At 33.3% G+C, this 26,168-nt stretch overlaps 1 protein-coding gene across 1 annotated transcript in view; it reads right to left on the reverse strand.

Moving 5' to 3' along the window:
- LOC108978027 (ras-specific guanine nucleotide-releasing factor RalGPS1) overlaps positions 1-21,205 on the reverse strand; it is a 40,310-nt gene extending 19,105 nt beyond the window's left edge. The window contains exon 1 of the mRNA XM_018948101.1: positions 20,222-21,205. The gene's annotated coding sequence lies outside the window, so the exon portion shown is untranslated. The remainder of the gene's footprint in view (positions 1-20,221) is intronic.
- Positions 21,206-26,168: the final 4,963 nt, after the last annotated feature.

The raw sequence follows: 26,168 nt of genomic DNA on the forward strand, positions 1-26,168 counted from the left end.
CACTAGAATAGCCCTTTAAGTCCACTTAAACTATTTTACTCATAAAAGAATTACTGACGCGATCCACTTTTTACTGTTAAGTAAGCGCAAAGATGCCATCCGGACGCAACGAAGCCCACAAACCGGCGACAACAAAACATTCTCCAAACGCAATCAGAAAAACACGTTGTTCAAGTAGCAAGCTCATTGGCAGCCTCCTGTTGGCGAAGAAAAGACTAGGAAAATCGTCTGACGCCAGCCGATCGCCCACCACATCGAAGCGAAGGATGCAAGACAAAGAAGAAAACCAAATAAAAGCGCGGTAGCCAAGGGAAAACACAAAGAAAACAAATGCTTATGTGTTGAACACAATGCTCGCGACATGTTCTTCTGGACAGACCTATTTTGACAGCTGCACGACTACACGACTGCAGGCCGACAGATGTTGTTCCCGCTAACTTCAATTTAATCCTATATTTGCCAACGGCAGTAGGACGACAGTAGAGTTGACAGTAGAATGGAAGATAGAGAGATGAGGTAGAGTGGTGATGCCACTAATATGTAAAATGTAAAATTATTCAAAGCTATATCAAACATGACGTTATTTTGCAAATAAAAGCATAAAATAGCTCTGTTACATCATTTGTAATAACAATTGATAATTTGAAACGAATAAATTTACCTATTTACTTATTTCTTGCATAAAAAATTTCACTTTGAACAAAATATTAAAATTTCATTGAAGTGCAAGGTGCACAAGGAAATTGTGTACATGCAAAATGGACAACTGCGTTGTTTTGTTCATGTAGTAGCATTCACAACGCCATTTTCAGTTTACTGTTGTGCTGCTGCAGTCTGTCGCGAGCATTGTGTTCAACACATTACTCAGATAATTGACTAAATGCAGTGTGGAAACAAAACAAAACAGAAAAAATAACCAAAACAAAGAAGAAGAAAACCAACAACAAAAACATGCATACTTACATATTATATGTGTGAAGTGACAATAGACCAAGACAAAACACGGCTATAACTGAGAGCGAAGAAATATATAAAGTCGAAATAGTAAATGCACTCGAGCGGCTGGATGTGCAGCAAGTTACCAAACACAGCCACGCTGAACTGACTGACTTGACCACACATACTCTGTACGAATCTACGAGCAGATGCAGAGGTGCCCAGCGGCACGTACAACCGGGTCAGTGTTTTCATTGTGGGCCAGAATGCTCTCACAAGACACATTCCTTATTACGCTTTTGTCGGTGGGCTGTTGTGAAAATTCAATTGCGTATTTAGAGCGAAAACAGGAAACATCCACAAAGCAAGTGTCGAAAATGGACTCGTAATTGAAATGTGCTGCTGAGGAGGTGTCTATATTTATTTAAACGATACTGCGAATTCAGTTCACAATGTGCACAGATAATCTCGAACGTGCACACATACCATGCCTACTGAAGTTTTTTGAGATTTCGAGTGTAGGTCGTCGCTAATAGTCATTGAACTTCAAAAGAAGGCGTTGAAGTGATTCAGCACCGACAGGAAAGAGCTCTTGGCAGGGCGGAAAGCCGTATATGAATTATCAGAAAAGTGTTGAAAACGTGGTATTTTTCTGATAGGTCAATTAATAATTTGTGTGAAGAGGTCTACAAACTCGAAATGAAAGCATTATTTTGAAAACGAAAATTTCGAAAATATTTTCATTGGATGATTCATAATATTTTTCTATAATTTCTACGTTTGATGGTATTCTTATTAGAAGCGAAATATTTGGTACTCTTATTTTATTGACTACGAATGACAAGAAACTTTGGAAGCTGCTTGGCCTAATTCAGTTCGGGAGTTGTAGATAACAATAATTCTGGAAATTTTTAATCCAGCTGAGAAGAGTTAGTGCGCATCTTTTCAAAACTTCAATTCAAATTGTGCATGAAGCTCCACCAATTTACGAAAGGAGTCAGTTCCATTAGACGAAATAGAAGATTGTTAGTACCAAACTATAATAACTGGTGAACCTAGTAGAGGTACCTTTTTCAAAAGCCTTCTTTTTGACCGATCACGCGCGAGTAGTGTCAAGCTGTCATGTTGTTTTTGTACAGTAATGTTTGGCATTTCATCATGAAAAGATTCACACCTGAACAAAGTTAAAAAATCGTTCAACTTTATTACAAAAATGTATGTGTGGCCAACATAATCGACCTACTGAGTGTACTGTTCGCAACACCATCAAACATCTTGAAACCCAGGATTCATTTTTGGATAATATTCGACCGAATAGACCACGTCCAGTATATTGTGAATAAAATATAGCAGTCGTAGCTGAAAGGGCATACAAAGACCGTTGAGAGTAGATTCAACTCCGTTCGCAGTAACTCACGCGTTTACGTCAAGATATTAAATTCAACGAGTACAAAATACAGCTTTTGCAAGAACTGAAGCCGTCGACCTTCTCAAGCATATAAGAGCCAATAGGCTCTTGGAAAGTTTCAAGAAGAAGACGTTTTCGAGCCAAATATTGTTCAGCGATAATTGTAACCGTTATCGCGCCATAATAACCGACGATTTGATGTCTGAAATTGAAGCTCGTGATCTCGGTGACATTTGGTTTCTATAAGCCACTTCCCACACATCGCACCAATCGATGTATTTGGGATACATATATGTATAAAGTTATGCGGACAATCCCGTTTCTATTCAGGCCTTCAGTTCTGAATTAAAATAAATTACTATTTATCGCTCTTGTATTACTTGCTGTTTCTAATAAAGGTGTGTCTTCGCAGAAGGAATGCCAATAAATGTATCGAGCTGAGAGCAGTCTGTATTAAATTAATTATATATATTTTCTGTAAAATGTATAATTATATTGTAGCGACAATCAAACTTATGAAGGATAAATAAAACTTGGAGCCTTAGAAGCTACAATAACTTATCAGTTTGAAGACAATGGAAAAAAACACTAATCTTTTATTGACAATTCGCGTGTATATTAATTGTATTTTTAGAGCGCGTTGAGCGAATCATATTTTATTTTTTTGTGGTCACATAAATTGTACATATATTATACCAAGAATTCGAAAATTAATTAATGAATGCATAAAAAATGTCTTCAAGAATAGATTCATTTAAATTATTTTCGACCGCAACCGTTAAACTTATTCATGATGTACTGTGCAATAAAATTCCATGAATTCATTGAGGTCCCCAGCAATAAAAGTTGATAAATTAATGGGATGAGTTATTTATGCATTTCTGTATGTATGCAGATACCATGTGACACACGCAGCTCTACAAGATGTATGCACTCATCGGCCGAAAATGGAAAGCGTTTAGAAAAAGCAACCAATTAAAGCGAAAGTCGAAGCAAAACAAAAAAAAAAAAAAAAAAAAAAAAAAAAAAAAAAAAAAAAAAAAAAAAAAAAAAAAAAAAAAAAAAAAAAAAAAAAAAAAGCATACCCTGAGAAACGGAAGAAGTAAACGCGACCCAACTAATTAGTTTCAATTAAGATTTCTCGCGATAATACCAACGAAGCTGCCAAAAAATGAATTTTGAAAAATATAATGAAAAATATTGAGTCCAACTAAACCTAATTCGAATGTGGAAAAACCAGAACCACTGCAAACGATGCATAATTCTATGTACATTAGGGTGGTACTAAAATCCGCTTTGATACAGGATTTCCTGACCCCGCAACAGTAAATTTATTATTTATAAGAATCACCCTAATATTCATATTCTACAAAAACAGATCCTTCATTTTAAACTTAAACTAAAAGAATAACCACCGATTAATCGCAAATGTGTCGAAATCACAGTACACAAATCATGAGTATGAGTAAAAATATTACCAAAGCTTATATTCATACACATTTGCAACGCATTACGTTAGAGATAATGTTTTCAGAAGCAAACTAATTATGTAATAAATAATAATGCATTTTGAAGACCATAGACTTGGCACACATTGCTTACAAAAAGCGTCCGAAGGAAGGAAGAATATAAATAAGCACACATGGCAAGCTTTGCAAATGAGTAAAGTCCATTACGAACACAATGGTAGATAAAATCTACAAATGGACAACCAAATAAACATATAAGCTTCATATTTTATACATATGTATGTATGTTAGCTAATATGCAGGTAGTCTGGCAGTGGGGCGTCCTATCGGCGATCGGGGCCACTGGCGCTGCACGTACGCAACCACAGCCGCCAAACCAATAGGCGCTAGGCTTTGAATATAAATTAACGACAAAACGGACTGCAGACATAATTCAAAATTGCGATGATACAATAAGTTATATTTTCTTAAATGAATGGATCTTTGAGTTACGCATAGGTTCCGTACTGAATAGATCATAAAGAAAATGTGTTCCAATAGCTTTTAAAGAGGTAATCTTTAAAATATTTAATACAAATTTCGACACTATGAAAACCACGGAAAGGAAAATGATTTTAAGTTCAATTAGAGGTGTCATAACCAGAACCATATACAGCCGATCGAACCAACTTTAGGGGCAACCCTGGCTGCACTTAGTGATGCTCTACCATAATGCCATGACCATAATCATATTCCCTTTCTGACATAACTTGTCATCGAGGTTATAGTCCCAGGAAACTTGTTGTTTCGATGGGGCGGTCCATAGGGAGAGGGCTGTCAGATGTGTAGGGTTAACTGGTCATGCAAAGCGGTGGTTAGTGTAATGCGGGGACTCGTTGCACGGTGGACATATTATATGTTTATTTGATATGTCGGCGTCGATTCTGGATAACTAGAAGTTTAACTTGCTACAGTATCCAGGACGAAACTTCGCAAAGATCATTATCGATTCTCGCGAGCTCAATTTTTACGAAAGCATCGCAGCAGAAACTGCTTGAAGAATACTTCGTTATGTTCCTTAATTGAGTGCATGCGGGTCTCACAGATGTTCGACGGAATATATCAAGGGACATCCCGTCGTAGACATCCCGTTGTAGATATCCTGGAGTGCAGTGTTCTGGCATGTTTGTAGTTTTGCCTTGTATGTTGCTAACAACGTTTTTTTGTATTTTCCCCATGTGCTTTCGGCTCTGTACCTTGACAATAACCGCAGTCGTAAGTGGAGTGAAGGAGCACACGATTTCGATAGTATCGGAGCGGAACCACATTCCAACGATATTAAAGAATTCCGAATGGAGGAAAAAACTACCTCCGGTTAACCATGCAAGCGGCTTTTTCAGATCGCGAAGTAGTTTAGAGCTAAATATTCACCATCTGTATCTTACTTACTATAATCTAGAAGAGAAGTAAAACTTAAAGGGGGAAAGTGTTCCTTGGTATTGCTTTATGAAATATCATAATTTGAGTTCATTAAAATGTTACAACTTTATGATGCCGCTTCAGCTCAATCAATCGGTTAAAGCTTGACGAAATCGCGTTTTAGTAACTGTCACTCCGACTAAGGAAGATTTTGGACAGACTTTCTTTTAAATTAACAATGGAAATGATTTAATACACTTTGTTTTACTCAGAGAGGTAGTTATATTATATATATGTTGAACGCAATATCCAAACTAATCACTAATAGCGTCGTTTTGTAGGTTATGCCAAGACCTTTCAAAGATGTAGCGCTTTATACATAGCCGCGAAATTCAAAAGACAAAAAGGTGGAAGGGAGATATTTTACAAATATGAATAATTGATCAGTCGGAACACAAAACTCTTGGTTCCATCGATTTTATTAATTAGAAGTTATTAGATGATAATAGTTCTCAGTCCGATGCATTTTAACACTTTTTCATTTATCTGTCCTACCTTCGCTGGAATCGCTGGAGTCTCTTATGAACGATTGAACACTTGCTTATTGGTCTTCAGCCTACGCCACTAACAACAAATAACAATAGGAATTGTAAAAGGTCTTGAATAGAAATATCCGATATACGTTGCAACATATACATACACATGTATTTCGATCCAAATAAGCTAAACGCGTTTTTCTCGAAACTGTGTTTTTGGTGTCGGTTGGCAAGATTTCTCGAGAACTACTTTAATGATCTTCATGAAATGAAGAAGGTCCTTGAGATACAATTCTTAAAGACTTAGACGTAAGATTTTTTTTCATTTACAACTATTTGAAAAAAATGTCTTGAAATTTTCACTGAAATTAAAAATTTTTTTTTTGTAAAAATATCTACCAATAAACCAATTTTCTGTCATTTTTCCTTCGTCCAAGTTAAGGTGTCCACTAAAACACGTATTTTTTCACTTTAGATGATTCTGTAAGCAGTTATCCTGCCAACGCAGGCGCATCTTTTTTGATGGCGTCGCAATGGACGAGTCTAAAATATTTTTTTCCAAAAATTTTAGAATTTCCTCGTTAATAGTGTATGTATGTACATATGTTGTAACAATAAAAAATTCAAATAAAATTTCATTTTTTATACGAGGAAACATTAGTTGAAAATATGCTGATTTTTACCAGAGTCTAAATTTTATTGGAGAGGTTTTTTTTATTTTAATTTGTTACCATGTTTCATTTTACAATAACAATATGGCGGAATTTTTCGCAAAAAAACGCGTTTTTTATATCAAAGTAAAAATTTAAAAAGATTTAAATTTCAAAGAACCATCTAACGTTAACTGGGCGAATTGGTTATCTAAAAAATATAATTTTGATTTTTTCGGTTTAGGTGATCCAGCACAGAGCTAGGAGGGGCACCGTAATTAACTTTTTTCAAGTCGCTTGAGAGTAATTGTTACTGGCATACTTTTTAATTTTCCCATTTGAACACAATATTCTACAAAAATCAAGCAATAAAAAATAAAAATAAAAAATAGAAAAAAATATTGTTAAAAAAATTTGAATTGAAAAAAAATTAATTAAAAAATAAAATAAATAAATAAAAATAGATTTTAACTGTTTAACATATAAAAAAATCATAAAAATGGGTCTTGAATTACCCGAATTAACCCTACTCTTACTTAATATCTCTTTGAGTTTTGAATGAGGTTAAATGCAAAATTGATCTCATAATTTTAACAGGTTTGGGGAACTGGTAAAGTCAGATTAGTTCATTCCTACGCATACATACATATTACAATCCACATATTAATCGATTTGAATGTATAACCATAAACTTCTTCAAGGAGAAGAAACAGTTTAAATCAACTTGACAAACTTTTTGGCATCAGAACGAATAAGACTACAAGTATCCAATCGCGATCTCCGGCAGCATCTTAACTGATTGATATTACGCGCATAATTCCAGTACACCACTCACTTCACGCAGCAAAGACAACAACATAGTGAATGTGACAGCTAAATTACAAAGCATTTTGTAGAAGAAAAACACTGACGCGTCAACATAAGCGCCTGCGTGCAGGAATTCATTCAAGAGCTTACACAACGCACAACGGCAGCAATAACAATTACGGCACCGGTTAATAGCGCCAAGTGTACGACTTACAATTTTATACGAGCACTCTTTCTATATTTCATGCAAACTGCCAATTTCTAGCGTAATTAATAAGCTCGGTACTTTCGTTCATATAAGTGATGCCAAAGAGGAGGCCACCACGAGCACGCAAACGGCACACAATGCGTTGCCGCCAAGCGCAAGTTGAAGGAAAAATTTGAAAAAATTATGCACCGACACGAATTGAAAGAAGCGTACTGTTATGAAAACAAAAGCCAACTAAACGGCGTTGGAGCGAAAATTACTGGCAACAATAAAATGTTTCAATATTTGCAGGCGGCGCTGGCCACATACATACATACATACTATATACATATGTACAAACAACTGGATATACATAAGTACATACAAATATACTTCCTCAGTGAGGCAGGTGGCGCAGCGAATTTTGGTGGCAACCGCAGCAACACCACAAACACATACATACATACAYACATGTACGTACAAACACATATCATAGCCGCATTGAGCATAGCATAACCGCAAAGCGAATAAAAGCATACGTAATGTACGCCTCCGCCAAATGCCGTTGCCGCCAGCCAGTGCGTCCATTCATTGAGGCGACCGCCGCTGCTGACGTTTTTGGGCTGACGTACGCGGTTGGTTGTTCGCAGTTCGCCTACTTCTGGATTTTCTTTACATAAATTTTCCGATCGAAAAAATAAACAACGGAAAATGGCAATAACAAGAACACACATGCACAAACACATGCGCGCATGCACATGCATACGTTTGGTTGTAAGTAAAAATAATAATCGGAGGAATAATTGAAATTGTATTACATACACACATACATACATACCAATACCGAAGTGAAATCAAGCAATACATTTGCAATTTGCACAAACATATGTACATAAATACATATCTACAACCGAGTGCGTCGCTAAATGTTTTTTGTGTGTTTGTTTGAGCATTCGCATACCGCAATCGGGCGTTGTGTGGTGGGCGGCGGCAGTCAAACCAGAACCGCAATAGCATAAAACTATCAAAACAACAATAATAACAATACGATATTCGTTGTTGTTGCCGGCGGCTGTTTTACAATTGATCCAACAATGCGCGCGCATGAAATTAATAGCAATCGCAATAACAACAACAAGTTGCAAATAATAATAAATATGTAGTAACAGCGATTAAACCAACAACAGTTACAAAAATAATAATAAAAACACGTCATTGTGGTCGCAACCGAATCCGCAACGTCTCACCAGTAGCAAAACGCTCAAGTGCCGCTAGCACAAGGAAGCAGTTACGAGCTGCCAAAACGGGTATGCTATAAATTTAAATACTTTCATATGTACATTAGGGTGAATCAAAAAAAATATGTTTTTTTTGTTTGGTACTCTGAAAAATGGGTTGCTATACACCTCTAAGGAAGCCTCTCCAAGAATGAGTTCTTAATTGTAACGGGAAGATCCTCCTACTTACAATTTTCTATTTTTACTTATTATAATATCGAAAACTTTATATCTCGCTTCCAACTACTTGAAAAAATATCTTGTTCCTTAGATTTTGTAGGAAATTGAATGCTCTACAAAAAAGGTCTGTACGATTTTTTCGTAAACCCAACCTTTAAAAGATATTAACAGTTAAAGTTTGATTATTTTTGGGAAAATTTTTTATTTGTTATGAATTTTATAACTCAATGAACTAAATTATTATGATGAAAAGGAACCCATTTTTCAGAGTACCAAACGAAAAAAGAATTTTTTTTGAATCACCCTAATGTATGTCCGTACATTTTTACACGCTTAAGAAAAATCCTAACTCTAAGCCACGATTTGAGGGGCTTAGGCTAAACTTATCTTAGATTTAAAACCAAATAGAAGTCTCGAGACATCAAGAAATACTTAGTATATCGAGTATATTTCATTAAGAATTAATGACTGAAAATGGAAACGGTAATTAAGTTTATATCTGAGGTGAGCCCAGGTCAGTTAAATAAAGTGTCTTGAAAATTTTAGGTTGCCATAAATATGTTGTTAGTTTTGTAGGAGATACACCGTGAAGTTATATCAAAAGTACCAGCTGAATACCTCTGGCTTAGTTTGTGAAACGCTGCAATCGTTTTGTTATTGTGATCTCTTATCGTTCAGGTCCACGGCAATATGTGTGTTGAACAAAATTTAAGCACATTCAAAACAGGTGTGTAACTTTACAAAATGCTACATGCTACAATTACCGAGGCTGATCCGCAAAAAAAACAAAAAAAAAATATGATAACTAAACGAAAACAAACGCCCAAATGTTACGCTTTATCAGCTTATATTGATTCTCAGAATTCGCAAATAAAACTTCCAGCAATTGGTTTCAATCAAACTAATGAGAATATAATGTTTTTTTTCTATGTCAAAACAATCTTCTTATTCTTTTCTTTGCGTGTGTCTGGGTCTTAATCATTCCGTCAATTTTAGCTGCCAATACGAGAGGCGTTCAGCATACATAATTAAGCATGAAATCGCCGGCCGAAAATAGATTTGCGCTTATTACACAAATTAAAAAATCAAATGGAGGCATAAGCAGTCTTACGTATAATATTTAGCTAAATACCTGAAGCAACATGGCAAGACCTAAGTAGGCTTATAAAAATAGCAAAGTGATTCCAGAAGAAAAGTCCAAAAATATTTTCTTATAAATAAGTGAGTATAATGTTTGGGGCATGGGGTATGTCCGACTAGACAGCACGTTTACTATTGCGTAACGGAACATAAAAAATTTCTTGTTTTTCACCGTGAAGAAAATCCCTCGCAAACATTCGACAACAAGTATTATTTAAGAAAGCAGCAGAATAATGAAAGCAATGTGTGGGCAGTTTTCAGCGTAACAATGCCAATTGCAGGGCATGGGGTGCGGGGGTAATACAACAACATACCACATATTCCAGTGCTTGAGTGAAGTCAGCCAATTTGAATAGTACAGGACACATTCTTAATTTTTTTGTGTCAGGTATGATGAGGTGGTGATGATACATATAATGGCTTAGAACTCAGGGATTATAAACTTTGCTTCATATACTTTAGTATGAGCGTCATTACGACCAAGTTATTTTGCACTAACTGTAGAAAAATTAATTCAACACAATTTGGAGAGTGACCAATCGAACAAATAACTAAGAAAAAATAAAAAGAGATAGAAAAGAATTGCGTCATTCAATTTCAATGAGGTAACAGGCAATCTCCGGTACTTAACTCAAACAAATTTACATAAATGTTCTTGCTTTCAATCGAAAACGCATGTTGTATCTTACACGAAGAATAGATACTAACATCTCTATAAGCATACCCGAGCAAAACGACTGCATTTTTACTGCTAAACTTTCCTCTTTACATAATCCCGCAAAAAACCAAGTTGGAATCAAATCATGAGATCTCGATGGCCAGTGGTTCAGTGCCAGTCATTACACCGACAGTTTACTGGATTACTAGTGGGGTGGATAGTTCTAATTTTTAGGCGAAATCCAATATCTTAGGCATATTGTTGGGCCAATTACAAAGAAATTTGGTGCGTAACTTTATATTTGCATCGTTTTTGTATATCACAATTTTGAATTGTACTATCAGAGCCTTTGGCTTCAGGATTTTAGAAATTAAGAGCTAACTAAGGCATCGGAATAAAATGTTCCAGAAATAATTCATTTAAGTTATGCCACCTTACGCCCTAAAACTCTTTAAATCCGTCCATAAGATCCAATCCTCAGAGAAATCTTAATGAAAGTCATTGAGCAATCGTTTCTCTACTTTTTATGTGGAGACGCCAAAAATGGATAACATCGGCTCAATAGCCATAGCCTTCATATACGTAATATAAGAATTTTGAGCTTTCCATTGGCTTTATACCGTATATATCGTTCAATTAGTAAGAGAGCTTAGCAAAATGATAGTATAATTATTTATATATTATACGAGTTGTACTCTGCGTACGTTGCTACACCGCCAACTGGATTTGGAGGAAAGAAAATTCCATTTATTTTGAGTAATTTTATTCAATCGAATGCATTATTTACGATTCTATAAAGGACATACAGACAAACCTTCACAACATATAACTATCGATGTATATGTATATGTACATTCATATAAAATATGATATCGGCCGATATGTGAGTTACCACAATGAAAACGAAAGAGCGTGTATTACTCATAATAGTGTATCTAGTGCTTAAAATAGATAAAATTGTGCGAAAACTTGACCTTGCCCCTATATAACTTATATCAGAACTTTCAAACATCTGGTTGACTTTACTCCATATGCCATATGATGTCAGGTACCTAAATGAAACCCAGGGAACATTTTTTTGGTAAGTGGAATATAAATAGTATGTGTTACTTGCAAAAATAGATAAAATCGGGTCAATACGGGTAGTATAAATATATAGTATACTCCTAAGTTTTGATGCAAGAATTTCTCGGACTTTGATTCTTCCAAGTTATAAAACTATAAAGCTTTCGATTACACCCGAACCTAGCCTTTACTTGCATTCAAATAAAGTTTTGGCAACACCGAAATGTATTTTGTTGGCTTTGATCCTTTCAAGTTGCAAGAGTATAAAATGCTCGATTACAACCGCCATATTTAAGCGGTTACATGAGCTTTTCCGGGTAAAAAACAGCCTTATTTCAACTTATTTTTTCCCATATAAAAAATTAAATATTTTATTAGAATTTTTTATTGTTACAAACATACACTATTAACAAAAAAATGTTGAAATTTTGGAAAAGAATATTTTAAAATCAGTCATTGCGACGCCATTTCCGGTGACCCGCTTTGGGAGGATAACCTCTAACAATCATCATCTAAAGCGAAAAAAATAGTGTTTTAGTTAAAATCTTAACTTAGAACTTGGACGAAGGAAAGAAAACTAAAAATTGGATTTTTGGTAGACATTTTTATAAAAAAATGAAAATTCCAGTGAAAATGTCACAAGATTTTTTTCAAATAGTTGTAATCGAAAAAAAATCATCTGTCCAAGTCCTTAAGAATATGAAGATGGATTGAGCAGTTCTGGAGAAATCTTGCCAACCACCTTCAAATACACAGCTCGAGAAAAACTCGTTTAAAGACGTCGACCTTTGCCTAGTTAGCCTCGGGCGCACAATTTCTCAATATTATCGAGGTGTTGTAGAATTTAATAAGACAATAACAAATTCGACATTTCGAAACACGTTAACCCATGAAACGCCTTAACAAACTTCAAATTTAAGTCAATAGATGATACATATGAACTTATATAGTTAATTATAGGGGCTATAACTTTTAGAACAAAGTAAGAGAAATATTGAAAGTTCTTCATAGTCAACATTCAAGAAGCATTTATTAAAAAAATAAACGCTGAAGCACTTGTCAGGATTTTTCAAATCATACCGAATCAGAACATTACTTAGCATACCAACGCATAGCATAGTAAAAATTTACACAATTTAAATTCCACGCTTGGTAAATATGTAAATATTGCACAATTGCACAGTACGATAAATATCCGTTTCAATTACAAACTCTACAATAACTGTAAATATAGTTTAAAAACAATAGAAAAAATACATACAAACAAACCTGTGTATTACAGCGAATTTCATGTGAATATATGCTAAATATGTACAAATACTTAACAATAAGCATTTTGTTGTAAGCACAATGGCCAAGTTAAGAATTTATTGGACATAAAATTGTAAGTATGTAAGTAAACAAGTGTCTATATTGATGTGTACATTACAAAATCATTTAAGAATTTCTAGCGCTGGCACAGTAATATCTTTAAATTCAATGTAAATGTGGGAAATTTGTGGAGTGAGAAATGTTTTTCGAAATCAATAAACGCCCGTTATTTGAAAAACCCAAAACAGAAACAAAAATTGGATTAAAGCAAACAAAGTTGCATATTAAGATACATGGAGACATACATACAAGTAAATATATTTGAATATGTTTATGCAATATACCAAGCGAAATCAATGATCTAGTTATGGTTGCCAGATGAGCATTTTTTAAAATATGAAATGAATATTTGCTTGTATGTGGAGTCGAAAAATAGACGCCACGAAATTAATAAAAATAATATACACAATTTTATGTTCAAATTGATACATTTTCATATATTAATGTATGTATGTATGTATGTATTTAAGAATTATATATGAATGAATGAATGCTCGATAGAGAGATGTGAAAATCTTTTAATTTTCATTTTCAATGTCATAATCTACAAACGAAATAAATTGTGTTGTTGAAAATATTAAATTTGAATTTATTAAGCATACATACATACTTACATACATACGTAGGCAATTAATTTGTATTTTCTGCGGCCAAACATGTGCACATTGGCCAATGACTACCATTAATTATATAAATCAAATATAATTGATATGAAATCAAGAATGTTTCAATGCAATGCCAATGAAATTAAAACAAAAACAAAACAAGAAACACCAAAAAACTAATATTATGGAAATATGCGTAATTTAGAGAGAGGGCACATTTGGCGAATGAAAACATTTAAAATTTTTAGAAAATATGTTTTTATTTGTAAATACATATGTATGTACATACACTCTAACTTCTATTCAACGCCAACTGATTGATTTACGATTAGTCATTGTGGACATTGGTCGCACTTATCATAGCACGGCTCCTGCAACCCCCACAAAAGCAAGGCAGCCATAGAAGACAAGGTCAATTGGCTTATAAAATGCGTCGCGGTGGGACTGGGTGGGTGGTTAGATGGAGATAATAAAGCAGATGTTCGCACTTATGTATACATATTGGTGGCCGTGTTTTAGTTTTCAGTGTCGAATGGCAAGTTCGTACACTGCCAGTTCAATAACCGTTAGTTTTTTCGACAAAATGCCAACCTTCAAAACCGGCAGGGCGACAGAATTCTTTTTTCAAACGTCTCGAACGAAACAATACAATTTACAACAGATTTTTTTGTTTTTGAGGCAGATAGATAAAAAACATAAAATAAAATAAAAACAACAACTTTAATTAGCGATAATGAGCGGACGTTGAGTTGTAAATAGCTTACAAAGAATGGGGTCGTCGCGCGCGCGATTTACAAAACAACACACTCAATAGTGGCTAAACGCCAAGTGCAAGTGCTGTTAGTTGGATTCACACGCATTTCTTAAAAAAACGAAATCCATTATTCTAGGTGTAAAATGCTGGGAGCGTCTTTTGCAAAAAAAAAAAGAAAAAATAATAATAATAATAATCATAACCTCAAAATTAAAACGCCAAAGTCGAGTTATTTGTTAGCTTACATATTGATGGGGAAAATTTACGCTTGTTTGTTTCGGAACTGAGGAATTCGTTTTTATATTGTCTTTTAAATATTATGGGGATACAGGGTTTGTCCGGAAAGTAACAGACTGACTAGGACCGGGTTATCAAACCAATCGTTAAATTTTTTTAAATTTCAAAATAGGTGCTTTCTGCGTAGATGCGGCGCTGCTACCGCGATTTCCAAGCATTGAAGGCGTCACGGAAAGCATTCTTCAGAATAGCCTTTAGAGTCGAGGTGCATGCTGCTTGGATCCCCTCTGCCGTCTGAAAATGCTTGCCTTTCATAGGCCTTTTCAGTAAAGGAACAAAAAAAGTCCGGACAGCCACATTTGGACTGTAGGGCCGCTGCGCCCTAGCTGTTCCAACTTCCAATCGGCTGCGATTTATTGTCAGTCCCGTTTGACTTTTCATTTGAGTCTCTTGAGGAGGAACAAAATTATGACTTTATGTCAAAAAAGACAATGAGTATCGTTTTCACTTTAGATTTTCTCATTCATCAGCGACCTTTTCCCAGTCCTCCACAAAGGCCTGGTGCCACCGGAACACACCACTTCTTGCTAAAGTACCATCTGGGTAAGCCTTCTTGATCATATCAAACGTCTCTGTCGCAGATTTACTGAGTTTTACACAGAATTTAATCGCGTACTTCTGCGCTAACAAACATCCTGTAAAATACTTTTCACAAAAAGAAATAAAAGATTACTTACATTGTGGTAAAAGAATACCTCGATACTGTAATTAAATTCCGTTGCGGATGTTGGAAAAGGCTTACGGTGATTCAGTTTTATCAAAAACATAAGACTACGATACAAAGCCTTTAAAGACGGTAGAGAAATCGTTGAAGACATACCTCGTCCTGGACGACCTTCGACTCAAAAATCACGGTGGTGCTCATTGTTTTTTCCGATATTCGTGGTTTAGTGTATCATGAATTTGTTTCGGAGGGACAGACGGTCAATAAAGGGTTTTATTTGGCTGTATGGAAGCGATTTGTGGAAGATTAATGTAATTAATCTCAAAATAATGCTCGCTGGGAATAAATTTTTGTCCAATGAAGGGGTGATCGCCGAAACTGAGGCCTTTTTAGAAGCAAAAATGGTTTCGAAAAGTTAGAGAGTCGCTATAATCAGTCTATCACCCTTGAAAAGAACTATGTATGTTAAATAAAAAACTGGCGGTTTCGGCCGTGTCGGGCTATAGGGACCAAGCGACGGGGGTGTTATACATATTTGGTGGTATTTACATATACAGGTTCTACCAGGACAAGAATTTGCACGGGTTTTTATGCGGCCAAGGGCTCTCCTGCTATGTTTGGATCGCAATTTTTGGTCAAGTGGACTGATGAAAGGAGTACATTAACGATTTCTAAATCGCGGATTCCGTTAAGAGTAAGATTAACTGTACCAAAGATTTACGATACTGAGAACTCGAAAAGTTTTGATCGAGAAATAACTTACATAACGTATGTATACTTTGTACTTGTACTTGTACTTTTCTTCATTCACATTTTCCTTTCGAAACCCCCTATACTTAGTGAAACACTCGTGTCTTCATAGTAACTTTTCCGTTCTTTTGTTTTGATTTCCACTCTTGCCGTGACTCTGCCATTAGTCAGCGAGCACATTAAGTAGCGCGTACTTATGCATAGTACTCAAAAAACACACACACACAAAGCAGCGCAGGCAACTGCACTGGGCCAACTAGTCATTTGTTGACCGAGTAGCAAATTGATGCGAAAGCGTATTTTTTTTGCAAACACCAGAAAAACTGATTGCAATGGAAAAGGCTGAAAGGAAAATGTGAAATGTTCTGGGGGCAAGGAAGTGCTGAAGTACACACTCGCTTATAGAATGTATGTCGATGAAATTAAGTGAAAAGCGTTAATTGTGTGACGGCATGTGCTCGCACGTCAAAGTGTCGACCACTAAAAAGCATCTAGGTTCTACACAAATGAGTGGCTGGCGGCCGGCAAAATATCGAGCGTTTACTAACTGGTACATTAGTGCGGTGAGGTGCGAAGTGGGTATGTGTGTGAAGGGCAGCACGGCAGTAAAGGCACATTGTGGCAGCTGCAAAGTGCAAATGCGTGGAAAAGGTCTCACATCAAAACAAATGGGTATAAGTATGTATGTACATATGTTTGTGACTGATGCACTGAAGTGACAGAAGCTTCCAGCGGCATGATTTAGACCCACATTGTATTGGTAACGTCGACGCGCCGTCATTAAGTGGGTCACAAAGCGAATATTCTCTGGGTAGCAAAACGAAGCAAATAAAAATATAAAATGCAAAATGAAGATGTCAAAACAACAATACAATAGTTTAGAAACACTTTCGCGAACATGTCACTTCGCTTTTGCATTGTGTAGTTATATTGCAATAGGTTTGTTCTTTTGTTGTGTAGAATAATTGTAAATACATATTTTCTTCTAAATGTGATTTTTTTTTACATATTTCTGCGAATGGTATTTGGTATTATGCAGAGGAATTTTATCTCAATTTGATACTGCAATGTAATGTGTCCGGTAATTTTAATGTCAAAGATGCACAACGCTCTAAAAAATTTCCGAATTATCAATGGATACTAAAGCCCAGGTTCACTTACTTCACAAAACGGTGTATGGAATTTTTTCTGCTGATACAATGAAAGCACGGTCCACTTATGTATTTCGGTAAAGCTTCTGTCTTATTACTACCCATTTTAGGAAAACGACTATGAAAACAGTTTAATCATTTGTCGCACAGCGTCATTATTGCTCTTAACGTCACTTAATGAATGACGGCATCTAGTCTAAACAAAACATATTAAATTTCGTTCGATACTGATTTTCCAAGCACATGCGACCTATTATTACATGGAGCAAGCAGTACTTTTTATCCTTGAATATTACTTAAGGTGTTTGGAGTAGCATAAAAATATAAAACAGATGCTGCGAGAAATATATAAAACTGAGAGCATATATGAGAGAGGAGAAAAATAAAAATCGGCACAATAAAAAAATGGAAAGTAACTCTACAACACAAAAACACCAACTTCAGCCATGATATGGTTAAGTCTATAAACACATCAATGTCAATAAAACAGTAAACATAAGCAAAAAAAAAAAAGTAGCGGAAGTGGCAGTGGCGGAGATTGCAGCAGCTGTCAAGGGTGCCTATAGAAAATATTTAAATATCGTCCGGCCTACAAGCGTTTCAGATAGCTAACATTAACAAAAACTCTGCAAAGCAAAAATAACAACAGCTTAATGTAGCAGAAATGACAGATGCACCTGCGATATGGAGAACAGCTGTGAAGTACACCAAATTGCAGCTGTTTTTCTCCATGCGATAACTCATTATGCTCAAGGGTAAGTTAATCGCAAAAAACATTGGAAATTTCTACAGTTTATATTAATATAATAACTTATACAATAAATCAGTAATAAAAAGGCAGAAGCAAAATTCACTGGAAAATAATCGAAAAGTGTGTTCCCCTATAATTAAAATGTCATTGACTTTTGATTGTTGATAGGGTTATTGAAATAAATGAGAGTATCAGCCTATTGGAAACAAAAAGTGCACATACAGCACACCTTGAAAAAAAAAATAGCTGGCAAGCAAGTCATTGGGCGCACTATCGGTACCCTAGACATTACTTCGCATAATTTGCATCTAGCTACAGCCAAAATAAAAAAATTTTGCAAGTGATTGCAAATATTAAAATGGAATTGTTAAGTAACGATGTAAAAAATACAAAGTCCATAACTGATGTATTAAACATGGTCATTCAAAAGTTCAGTTCAGATATTGATAAGAAATTCATCAATCATCATACACTTAGTTTTTAAGTTTCTATCCGAAATTTTGCACACTTCCTTTTCTTACTAAGAAGCTGTCCATTTGTTGGAACCGATATCGGACAGCTATAGCATATAGGTACTATACAGACTGTCTGATCAATATAAAGTTGTTGATGGAAACTTTTTTGTGAAGGGTATCACAGCTCGGTGCAACGGAAATTTAAACTAAAATGTTTTCTTTGTTTGTATTGTAATAATTTGTATAACTACTTCCAAAATCGTCGTTATTTATTGCAAAAATCTGGCCACTGAGAACTTTGACAGTAACCAAACATCAGTAATGAATATTTAAAGGAGCGGGCACTAAGGTTATTCAAAGTGCTTTTCACTCCAACAAGACCCTCGAAATTCGTGATCATTTCCTGATTACACACACATAAATATGTACACATACACTTTTCATTGAAGTAGGTATTTAGTTTAAAATATTTTTAGTAATTTTACGATTTGTACACAGCGCTGTAGTTAGGCGATTTGTCGGTATTCCATCCAAAATAAACACTCGACATTGTCGCTATAACAGAATAAAGCTCAAAATGTTGGCGTATAACTACAATTAATAATTATTTATTTTTTTTTAATCCTTTGTAATGGAATGCAAATGTAAATTTTATTTCTGTTGATCAACAAAATTAAAACAGATGTATTATTAGTGATATGTGGGTGGTGTGGGCTACTTAGCAAATATTTTCCTTTTGTTCGAGAGTGTGTACATACTACATTCGTCCAATATGCCCATACGTAGATAGGATGTCATTATTTACGTATCTATTAATTGCAAAGGAATCTGCATAAATGTACATGTAAAATTTTGGAGACCACAAGAAACGACTACAAATATATATTATTATATATTAAGAAAAATTTTTCAAAACTACCTGGATTATAAGAATATTCAATTTTAGTGCATTATTAACCCATAGTAAACTTAGACATGAAACTTTTTTTTTTACACCGACACTTACATAGGAATATCTTTGCTATACAAAAAATGTATTAGGTATCTTTCATCACCTCCGTACGTATGTACTTTATTTACGAAAAAAGATATTATGAATGCAAAAATACAAACATACAACACATACTTATACCGGCGCTGATACCAAATCTATGTACGTACATATACGTCACATTCAACCATAGCAACAAACCATATTCCACAGAAAAGGCACATACTTTTTCGAATTCTTTAAATAAAAGCCACGAGCCGTACAATAACTCGACAACAACAGCAAGGATATGTGAAATTCTTTATGTAGATATGAATGAAGTATTTTTAGATATGTAGGTAAATATCAGCCGGTTATGAGCACTTTAAAACATGTTAATTTCAGTAGCAACACTTAGATTAGATTCTTATGTGTAATCATAATTACTTTGAAACAATATATATCTCGTAGTAGCAGGAACTTAGTTTAATTATATAAATATTAAAGTTTTCAAATAACTGAACTCAAAAAATTTTAAATTAAAAGATATGCCCAGTCAGCGAATATTTTTCTTATTTTCAATGACAAAATCGGCTCATGGGTAACTCTCTGCTAACAATACACCTCTGCCCAACTTGAGGTCAGCTAGAAAAAAGTATATATATACATGACAAGGCGTAGCCAAGGCGATATACTAATTTGCATGCAAATTGTAAAACACTTCTCTGTATAGGGTACATACCTCTTCCTGGCGAGCTTCCACTTTTGTGTGACGAATGTCTGTTTGATTTTGCGGCTGCCGTCTGACAAATTTACAGCCAACCAACTGTGAGTTCACACCCCTTTTTACTATAATTTAATTTTAATTATTGTTATATATTTTGTAAGTATAGTGGCATTTCAAAGCGACATCGCCAACAGTGCCAACGCCGTCATAAGTGAGTACCATAAAGTCCCCGTATGTAACTTGTCACTAATTTTATTGTTATTGCTATTTTCTTGCTTAGCCGGAACGTTGGACTTTCTATTTGCCACAGAAAATATTCAGAATATCTATCACAAGATTTCTTTCAACACTTATGCACCGCTTCTTGCTTGCCTCACAATCTCAACACACTTCCAAATTAGTATGTATTTATGTATGTATACACACGCTATATGCACAATTTTCGAAATTTTCACTTTTACGAGAATGGAAAACACATCAAATTTGATTACTATTTTTTTTTTTTTTTTGTAATAAGAATTTTCGTTAATAAATTGTGTATCTTAATTTTACAATTTATTTATTTCGTTTGTATATATCTATAAAACACTTCACTCACTTCAATTTTTACAAATGTATAAAAATGTTTGGAAATCGACTGAAGTGAAAAATCAAAGTGTGAAAAATGATGCATAAAGGTAAAGCAACTACAACGGCGTCAACGGGAAAACTCCAACGTCCGCTTATTTCTTAACCAATTGGCTTTGCAGTGTCTGATTTTTCCCACTTGCACTATACAATTGAAAATGCTACGAACGAAAACCGTATGGAAAACCAACGGCTGCAAACAAAAGGCGGTGGAGCAGCGGCAAAAATATAAAATAATAATAAAGGGAAATAGCAATGACAGAAAAAGCGAACGGGCAGAGAAAGGAAAGAGCAATAAGGAGCATTGCCAGCTGCAAAGTATATGTGTATGGGAACAAAACATTCTCTTTGAAGCAGCGCTGTCGTTTGAAAATTTTCAAAGAAACTGTTCTCAATAGAACTGTTAAATGTGTAATATGAATTTAAATATTATGCTTATAACGCTATTTTGTAATGAATTATTATCGATTAAAGCTCTTTACAACGTTCCTCGCAAACTTTGTATTGTTATATTTGTTAAGCAACATACCAAAAATATCTGGCAAGGACGAAACCTCTGCAGGTAATTTACTTATATCTGATTTCCGCTGCCGTTCGTGGTCATCGTTCTATCTTGCTTGTCTTATATTATGTATTTGAATTTGTATATTGTACACTTTTTGCATATTAAAACGTTGTTGCAACATTTCAATATTTTGCAACTAGGAATACTTTTTATATACCGTTTCCACGAAGGCGCATTGAAATGTGGAAAGTAACTGTCAAGCAGCCAGCCATATTGTATAAAATCTTTATACATTTTAAATTGCGAAAGGTTAGTTTTTAGCTAAATATAATTTTGATACTACTGAACTATATGCATATATAATATTGGTAAAAGCAAGTGCTTTTGAGAATTGCTTCTGGACCTACTCTATAGAAATTTTGAATTTTAATGGAAGCTGCGTTGTGATTACACGCATATGTACTTACTTATATGTGCAAGCATTTGTTGCTACATGCATTTATAGCGCTAGAGGCAAAAACTGTTGAGCACTCTTTTAACTGCGGCACCGAACAACCTACCACTTTCATTACACACAGTTAAGTAAAACTTTTGTTTGGTTAGTTAAGTTTAGTTTATTTGTATATGTTTATGTATAACTTGCATTATGTAAGTACAATTAATTATGTATATATAATTTATCATTATTATACCATTTTTATCATTTCTTATATGGCTTCAACTCATCATCCGCTTTCCGCGACAATTGTTTTTCCAGTTTATTGTGTTTCGACTTGAGTTAATAGTTATCAATCCATACAAAGTATCAATAATCGACGTTCATTTGCGATATTTCAGGAATGTAAAAATATGAAATTATTACTGTTTTTACGTGTGGAGTGAGTGAAAAAATGTTTAAGTAAAGTAAAGATTTGTAGCAAGTATTTTAGTAATTTTCCTTTTTGTTTGGTGTTAGCTGTCATTATGTAAAGCTGTTAATAATATATTATCGATTTGCTAGATTTTATTTATTTATTTTCTGTTCAACCACATCCTGCATCTGTTGTTACCTACATATATATTTATGTATGTATGTGCTTGTAACGCACACTATTTCTAACAAATATGCAACATTATGAAATGGCTTCTTGTCATTATCTATTTATTTACAAAATGCAATTTACTCCCCTGTACGTTCAATAATGCAGACATTCATTATTGATATATATTTCTTTTATTTTTATGTATTGTATAATTATTTCACTTCATATTAAATTTTTTTAAATACCTTTTCAGAATTCACAGTTACTCAATCAATTATTGATATCGCTTAGTCCTTTATAATTGTTTTATTTGTTTTCTCTTAGTAGCATTTCTTTATTGGCAAGAGTTGATAAAAGTGGAAATTTGCAATTGAGTGTTTGTTGTGAGTTGTAAATATTTTGTGTTGTTTGTATACGTATATATATATTTTAAATATATTTAACTGATAATTTTTGCATTTTCTTTAAAATTTGCATGTTAGTTTTAAAATCAATTTTTGTTAAATTTAATTGTAAATCTTAATTGTTGTACACCACCGCCACTTTTGTTGGTATATTTGGAGTTGTGTTTTTTTGCTTCATGTGTATGTGTGTTTGCATATATTTATGTGTGTATGTATATACAAATGTTAGTGTGTATGCGATTGTGTACAGGTGTAGGGGAATTCAGTCATTCGTAGTTTGGTTTGTTTTAGTTTACTGAAATAATTTCACTACATGCGAATATCAAAATAATTGAAAATGGGCTTTAATTGTTCAGTTTCTGCAATATATACATATATATGCTTGTGTTTCGCCATATACATATATATATGCATATATGTATGTATATATTTATATATGTTTATGTATAGTCTAATGTTGTATAATTTTCTTGTTCATATAGGCATGTACATATGTATGTACATTGACTTTGGCGCCTTAATATTTTACTATTTACATACAAACAGTGTACTTAATATGAGAAAAACGCAAATTATAATTATATTCATAGAAAAGGGAGCAAAATAGTTGCACATTAATGCTAGTGTTGATATACATAAATACATATACATATATAATAAAATCATGTACACACATGTGTTTAGCTGATTAATTTACATTATTACACATATTGCTACATTTATACATATGTACTTATGTGTTTACAATTTATTTTCTCTTTGCAATTTTAATTTTTAATATACAACTGTAATGTTATATGCACTATTTGTGTATGTATAAATTGACACAGATATATGTATGTAAATTTCTTAGTAATTGATCACAAAACGTTTATACAAAAAATTAGTTACACAATTTTGTAACAAAATATACATATGTATATGTATAACAACTCAAATTCGAACTTCAAGTAAATACAAAGATTTCAATAATTTTTTTCTTGTTCTACGAAAAAATCTTAAAAATGCATTTTGACTTTATGCATTTTCTTGAATAAATTGTCAAAATAGTTTAAAATATTAATATGATATTGTTTTACAATACATACATATTTAATTAATTTAATTTGTTTTGTATAAATATATGTATATATATATATAGTTATTAATATATGTAAATTAGTATATACTATATGTAATATATAATATATGTGTATATGTATATGTGTATTTATTTGTTCTTGCAGACAATCAATTCTTGAGGCCATTATTTGTTTAGCTGCTAAACTTAATTCGCTCTATGCCAACTTGCTTGCTTGCAATTGCAATATTTTGTTGTTATTGTTATTATTATTATATAATTTACATTGATAAGTACACACACACATACAGTTAAAATGTATATTCAAATATTAGCCAATTGTAGCCAGAAAATGAGCAACATTTTGCCATTTAAGGTACACAATCGATACGAATGTCTCATCTTAATGCTAAGCATAGGACTAAGGACATTATCGATTGCATGTAACTCTTTTCAAAACTTTTGAAGCTCACTAAAGCTGCTTTTGTAGGGCCGGCCATATTTCTATATATGTATATATATCATTTTTATTATGTTTTAATTTTTTTTAATTTAGGTAGGTAATAAATTTAATGATATTATGAAAATATATATGTATATTTATGTTTTGTTTTTATGTGTTGCGTATTTTTGTTTTAATTTATTTACATAATGCGCAGCATGCTTATGTTGTATCCTTTTTTATACAATAGTTAAGGGCTTTTATGCAATAATTATTATTTTGTCTTGTTCCATTAGTTTTTTTACACACTGTTGTCGCGTTTGCAACATTTGCACTAATAAATGAAAGCGCTTAAAAAATTTTATTCTTAAATAAGTGAGATTATCAGCAAAGCACAATTTTGAGCGATAAGCTGTTACTTAACTGATTTTGCAATTATTGAATAATTATTTAATTCAAATCCCTGAAACGCAGCTGCAAGCAGCTAATTGACACCAAATTTTTAAATACGTTTAAAATAGTTCAATATTATTTAAAAAATATGGAAATAATATTTGAAGATAAAAAATTAATTTGCTAAATTAAATGATAAATGGTACTTGCAGCAAAGTGGGAAATATGCATTTCCTAAGCGCCTAAAAATATGCAACTCATTTGAATATTCTAAAAAAAGTTAAATGTTACTGATTTCCATAGCATATTTTAGGCGCACTTTAGACAAAATGCATATTCCAATATTATAAACATACTAAACGCCTAAAGATATGCAATACATTTGAACACGCTCAGAAAAAATGACTTAAAATATGTAGAGTAATGCGCATGTATTTAGATGTTTATGCGTAATTACAGTTACATTAATTTATATATGTACATACATAAACTTAATTTTTTTCGAATAAGAATTGAATGTCTATTTATTATTTTAGGCTCGGATGAAGTTAGCTGTTTCTGTACTGTATAGGCAAGTGTGTTGTGTGTGATGTTTTAGAAAAAGGTGTGTTTGTATGTATGTATTTGTGTTTAAATATGTTGTAATCAGTTTGGTAGTTAAGTTATATATGGATGCGTATGCTTGTATATACACAGTATAAATAGTGTGTGTATGTTTATATGTATATGTATATGTGTGTTGATGCGTATGAGCATGTTTTATATGTATGTATGTATGTATGTATATGTAAAAATACTAAAAGTTTAAAATTGTATTACATAAATGCGCTTTTTAAGTTTTTGTTGTTATTGTAATTGTTTTAGCTTATTCTTAGTTTTAGTCACAGGGCTGAGAAAAATTTTCTTCTTTATCTCGCTGCCTGTTGACCGGAAAATATTTGTATATGCATCAACGCTCGGTTGCTAGTAATTGAGTTAGGTTCATATGCATGTATGTATGTTTGTTTGTAGTAGTTAGAAAAAATTATAGCTAATCTATAAGTAGGGAAGAATTTGAAAAATATTTTATTTGGTTTCATAAATTTCAGTTAGTTTAAAGTGTTACTTATATATATTTTTGTTTTAGTTAGTTAAACGTTAGAGATTGTTTTACATTTTTTTAATTTTTGGCTAGGAATTTGATTCCTCACATCATTTATATACGCCCAACATGTTTGCGACATTCGTGCCCTCAAGTGATAGTTTTACAAACTTAACAAATGGCTGAGTTTGACTTACACCACTTATTGTATAATCTTTTGTATATTTCTGTTTGCTCTTTTGGATTTAACATTTTTGGAGATTTTCAGGTTAGGTACTGATGGCGCAGTTTAGGCGTTAATGAAATTTACGGTTAACATTTTGAACAAAAAACAAAAAAAAATCATATTGAGATTATACATATTTGCATAATTGTTAATAAATATTTTTGTATAAACATTTTTAAATATAAAATAAATTTAAAAGTTA

This window comes from Bactrocera latifrons, unplaced genomic scaffold (genome assembly GCF_001853355.1).
Source record: "Bactrocera latifrons isolate USDA-ARS-PBARC rearing strain unplaced genomic scaffold, ASM185335v1 scaffold_99, whole genome shotgun sequence".
NCBI lineage: Eukaryota > Metazoa > Arthropoda > Insecta > Diptera > Tephritidae > Bactrocera > Bactrocera latifrons.